This window comes from Convolutriloba macropyga, chromosome 9 (assembly GCF_964194025.1).
Source record: "Convolutriloba macropyga chromosome 9, txConMacr16.3, whole genome shotgun sequence".
Lineage (NCBI taxonomy): Eukaryota > Metazoa > Xenacoelomorpha > Acoela > Convolutidae > Convolutriloba > Convolutriloba macropyga.
Genome location: NC_134476.1, coordinates 13,226,114 through 13,232,546, shown reverse-complemented (window position 1 = coordinate 13,232,546; position 6,433 = coordinate 13,226,114).

Here is a 6,433-nt window from a genome sequence, read left to right as displayed (position 1 = left end):
ACATTGGGATAGTAGGTCAATTGAAAATGTGCTGCATATGGTGACATTATTTGCATATGGTGTGGAAAATTTACGAAATAGCAGTAAAAACTTTTGAAAAATGTTATCGCTTGGAAGTTTCAGAGACAAAAATCTTGCTGTTGTCGCCGATAAAGAGAACAAAAGCTCACTCAGGAAAAACAGTCTCAAAATTGGGCAATGATAGTAAAGAGCAGATGAAAAATATGCACTGCATATTGATAAACTGCATGTTTAATTCCGCTAAAACTCCGGAAGTAATTTTCATTTATTGGAATGAGGCAAGAAAATAACTTTAAGAGGCGAAATTTTTCAAAATTAATATATAAATAATATAAACCCTTCTGTAGCAGCTGAACTACAGAATAAACGACTCAAGCCAATCAGAGACTGAGAAGATTGTTAACTCTTTTATACAGCACTTACGCAACTGACCATATTCAGTCTATTAGATATTTGCATGATCTATATACCATTGACTCCGGTGCTGTATTATATTGCCACCACAAAAATTGAAGTTTACCTTCATTATTTTACAGATTCCGTTAGTCTGAGAGAACGAGTAAGGCTACCTAGCGCCCAGAAATAAGTAGCCCTAACTCTTTTTACCTTAGGCCTAAAAGAAGAGCCCTCTTAATGGATCTGCTTTAACCAGTGAGACCAGTGAGTTAACAAAATCTAACCGCAAAAAAAAATTCAAATAAAACAGAATTTTTTCCCTTAGAGAGAAACTTAGAGCTAAAAATTATCAACCCTCCACAGTTTTATCCACTTAAATCTAGAAAAAGGAATCTAAAAGCACAATCCATCCAATTTCCTAATATCAAAAATAATTCACAAATAAAATACATTTATGTTATCCAAAATGAGCCATCACAGCGGCAAATATCATCTATGTCAAACACTTATTCCGATAAAAACTTAACTGTGTATTCTCAGACATTAAAACAACCGTTTTTTAAAAAACAAAAAACCCGTTGGAATTATGAAATTTCAAAACGCGGACATGTTAAATTTATTACGAAACACAGCTCTTCAACTCAAAAATTACTTCTTTAGTATCGAGCAACAGCCTCTTTTCCCTCTGCCAGAAAAGACGTCTCAAATTGCTCGTATATCTTTTCTCTCGTATTTAATAGAATTTCACGATCAACAATCAACAACAGACAAAGCCTTTCTTATTTGTGATCCCAACACGGATATGTATTCTTCTTTTATTTATAATACCTTAATTCATCCACTATTGGATACAATAATTGAATTTCTATCAGGAGTGTATAACGAAATACACATTATTGACTGAAGCTGTAGATTTTTGAAATCTTTATTTAAACTTTGAAACAACTAGCATCAGCAGTTTAGACCACTGCTGTACAGCCTAAAGCAGGAAACGTGCACAAAACAGCAAGACAAAAAACGGAAGGCTTCAACTACTTTTAATGGAAGGCTTTAAAATTATTTCAAAGCTCTGTTAATGACGCAGACTTGTCAGAATATGAAATACTAGATGTACTCACACTCTTATCGTGGTAAATCCGTCTAAAGGTTTTGCACGCCATTTTTTTATAGCTACAATATCAATAGAAGACAAGGATACCCCCTTAATTCCAAAAAAAACACGAAGTATTACAGAACATCAATGATCCAAATTAGTTCCTCAAAACTTTTGTAACAATTACAGAAGTATCATCTGAGAGTTCACAACAATTTAAAACGGATCATTCATACATCACATTTTGAAATCATATTGCAGAAAACTATCAATTTTTGGTCTGAAACATTACTGAAATGAGCACAAGTTCTTCTCTGGAAGCGTCACTAACTGACCAAAATCTATATACAATCATACATTTGCAACCAATGGATACAAATCCAACGAAACTACTGAGACAGATTTAATTTCCATATTGTTAGACGCTGGCTCACTGTTTCCATCTCACACATTAAATACTCTATTACTATATAATCTTCAAAGCAAAACGATAAAAACAAAAACGATTTTAACTACGAAAACTATCAGAATCAACAACCAAAAATTTCAACTGAACTAACACAAAGTTCAAACAAACTCAACAATTCTCTGCCAACATTATCTATGATAAATATGACACTACTTCGTTTACAAAGACAAAACTCAATGCATTTTAATGCTGCAACAGAAATTTTAAATACACTCACTCAAAAATCATCATCAAATAACAAAGATGTACAATTAACGCCTCAACAGTTAATGAACTTCGTGAGTCAATTTTCTTCACAAAAAATCAACGCACAACAAATGCTTCGGCGCCATATTTTTAAAAGCACTGTCAACACAAACACCTTCTCCGATTGAGCGAAGAAATTCGGAAAGAAGGTATTTTTAATTTAGAGCCTCTGTATCCAAACAACAATCCTTGAGACCATTTGACTGTGCTGATTCCATACAACACAGTAGATATTTTAAATACTATCGCATCAAAAATCTTCATGACAGACGGACCAGAACAATTTGAAACACCGTATCATGAAAGCATGAATTCTAAAACGCATCTTCATGAAAATCAAAACATATAGGACTTGCACAACGGTTGTATTCACATTTACTAAGAAAAAATGGAATAATGGCAATCTTTCTGCCGAGAATTTTAGAAGGCGTTTGATAATCAACAATCGCTAAACGAGCTAAATTAGCTTTCAAAGGCATTACATTTGCATCAAGAGAACATATTAAAACACTAGTCTTTCTAATGAACAAACGCTTATAGTGACCCAGACATACGTAATGCACAAATAAAAGACACACTAGTCAACGCACTAGATAACAACTAGCGAAATTGTTTTACAAAAGAGAACTAAACACAAATCAAGAGCATCGGAACTACAGCTTTCATTTCCACAATTAGTAGAAAAAAGATACTAAATGAGTTTTACTAGAACACATATTGATAGGCAAAAAAAATTACTTTCTCTCCTTCACTAAATAATGTTTCGACAGAAATTGAAAATCTCTCAGTTGCTGATATTGGAATTTTGGAACAAGACATAGCCTTTGGGAAGAACGCAGTAAAAGACAAATAATAAAGTGTTCTAAAATTTAAGGGGAAGCCGTTTTTCTAAAATTTGGTAAAAATGTTCAGAACATAGTATTTCAACTTGCCTTGATCGAAGCTGTACAAATCCATTCAACAAAACTAATTTACCAAAACAACCATTAATTACTCCATGAAAATAAATCGAAATCTCCCGAACAAACAGGTAACATCAAATACAATGACGATAAAGCATTGGCATGCACTTATCGCTCACGAGGCAATAGTAGAGTCAACTGTAACACTTCTCGACATAGAATTCCCAACAGATCTTCTATCCCCGACTCAAACAACAACAAACAAAATTATGGAAATAATAAATTCAAAACCCCAAGCAGATCGAGTTCATCATACCCAAAATCATCGAGTTTTCGAAGCAATAAAAACCACTTACAACAGAAACTATGCTTATTTCATGACCACAATCACTTAATTACCGCAGAGACGGTATCACTCTTGGCGACCGTTCTCAAAAAATGACTTAGGAATGAACAAAACTTCATTAACTCGCTTTTAGACCAACAACAAACAGTTGACATCACATTCTCCCTCTGAAACCGCTAAAACGCAAAATAACTCCGCGGAAGAACAATTACTTGAACAACTTTTCAAAGATTTACTTTTAGAACGAAATCAAGACCAAGAAGACTAATATTTGAGTTGTCAGGAAGAATGTGACTCTCTTGCCAAAAGTTACAATTCTCCAACCTCAAATAAAAGTAATGTTTGGGTACACCTCCCTTACTCATTGACACTACAACCAACTGATCACTCTCGAGCAGAAGCCACAACACATAATAAATAGACTTTTTCGTCAATTTCGGAAATACACTGAAAAATAATTACTTCTACCTAATTGATATTACAAATTAAGAGTTTCCTCTCAATTTTTAAACGCATTTTGATACAGAATCCCTCAAACCACCCATTAACTTTAACCAAAGGATATTTCGGCTAACTACAACAAGATATCTCTTTAATTGATTAGCAAACCACAAAGTATCTATTGAATGAAATTTCTAAATTCATGGATGTCTATGTTGCAAAATTTGTAAAGCATGGAACACATGATACCTTTTTTAAAATACAGTTTCAAATTAGCTAAACAAAAGGAACTTGAATCAAGCACAACAAGAAAATTTCGAAAATCATACGATACACTTCAGTTCACAGAAACAAAACAAAACTTTCCTACCGATGTTCAATTTTGAATACACAAAACTAAAACGAAAACAGTTGGAACAATTAGCTAATCTAGTAGTCCATTTTAAAAGCTGCACCACAAATTCTAAATTTAATGGTGGCATAAACAAAGTAGAGTTAATTCTGCCTGTGAAAGCAGCAGCAGTTTTCAGAAACCAGCCTGCCATTCGCATTCTTTTACAATTACAGGAGAAAATACAACAACAACAACAACAATAACAACAACGACAACAAAAACATAAAACTCTCATGCACTTCAATTCAATTGCTCCTGTGAAGACAGATTCAGTCACTACGGGAAATACATTTATTAACCAAGTAAAATTTCTCAAGAAAAAAGAGTTACTAGAAATGTCTTAGACTGTCCGTCAATTTAACACAATGATTGACAAAGCAAAATAGATTTGGCCAATGGAGCCACTACCCTTTATCTTAACACTTAATAAGGGACTTTTTTTCTCAATGGCCGACATCAGCGCATACCAACAAATGCCGCTCGATGAACCCTCACAGAGTTTAACAAATTTTGTCATTTCAGGAAATTAATACTGCTTTAAGCTACTATTTTCTGCTATTTCTATCAGCCAAGGCGCATTTCTATCTCTTATGAGTACCACATTCACACCTTTATTAGAACTATCAGAACACAACAAAAATTCACAAATTTAGATGACTTCTTTATTCAAGACAAAAAAACAACAGACGCAATGTTGGAGACCTTAAATAAACAACGCAAGACTCTCGAAGCCAAAAATCACAAAGCATCACTATATAATTTTTTTCCAGAAACCTATATTCAGAAGACATCAATTTGAAACCAATCAACTTACCCCCTATGGTCAAAATTAGGAGGAGTTTTAAAATTTCAACCATCGAAAAAACGAAATCCGCAATTATGATGGTTTTCTCACAATTATATCGAAATACAAATACAATTTACTTCTAATTTTTTTTTACCATTTTGTCTGAAAACCAATACTCTTTCCATTAACACAAAACAATATACCAAATCACATGGTTTACAAACTTCAAATCTTTTACTTGAAGTTCACACGCTTACACCTTGTTTGTATAGAAGGCAAAAATATTTAACCTTCAGATCGGTTAAGTCGTTCACTAAAAACGACAACTTTTTTCACTGTCGTTCCATTTCACTGTCGTTTCACATTAAAGAACAATGTCACTATGCCGTTTCAAAAGAATGCATTAACAACATAACTCTAGATGCAATGGTAGAATCACCACTTTTTCATTTATACTCAAATATAGAAGATAACTATTTTAAAGTACAGTTCGAATCTAACATCTACCTTCCAGTTTCTCATACAAAATACATAACAAAAGACAACCATTAGAACTTTTCCAAAATAAGCGCAGCAAACATGCTCAACAAAAACAAACTCACCAGCAAGCATATTCAATAGTAAAATATAGAGATGCTACTCAAAAAAGAAATGAATCTGAGCCAATTTCAGCTACTCACAAAATGCCGATAATGAAGTGTTAATAAATATAAGAAAATTTTTTTCTCGGTAAAGAAAGATTTCATACTTAAATAACCAGAAATTTATGACTGTTTCTGCAAAGAGAAGACTGAGCAAGCTGAATTTTTTTACATGCGACAACAACAGAATTCTCTTTTAAGACCATTTCTTTTGGAAACAATATGAAACAGACAACAAAAGAGTCTTACACTACTATCGCCGTTTCCAAGATTTAAGCAGAAACGAATCAAACCAATTACTATATTATCTCCAAGAAACCAAACCGTCCAAATATCTAGTTACCACTCTGTTTACTTTTAATAATCTCCTATACACACAGTCTCTCAGGCCATCCCGGTCGTGAAAAGACACGCAATAATTAGACAAAAACATTAATTTCCCAATATTAAAACTTGGATAGCATTACTTACACAAGACCGCATAGATTGTCAAACTAACAAAACAAGGACAAAGTTCTTAATAGCACCTAGCAGTAATCTCTGGAACAATCATAATACTTCAATCGCCGTACCTCAATGGATACGAAAGGCTCCATCAAATTATCCTCAGAAAAAAGTTTACAATTTTTTTTTATCGTAGACGCATTATCACACTTTGTAGTTCTACACCCCTCACCAAAACAGTAATCGCCTTAAG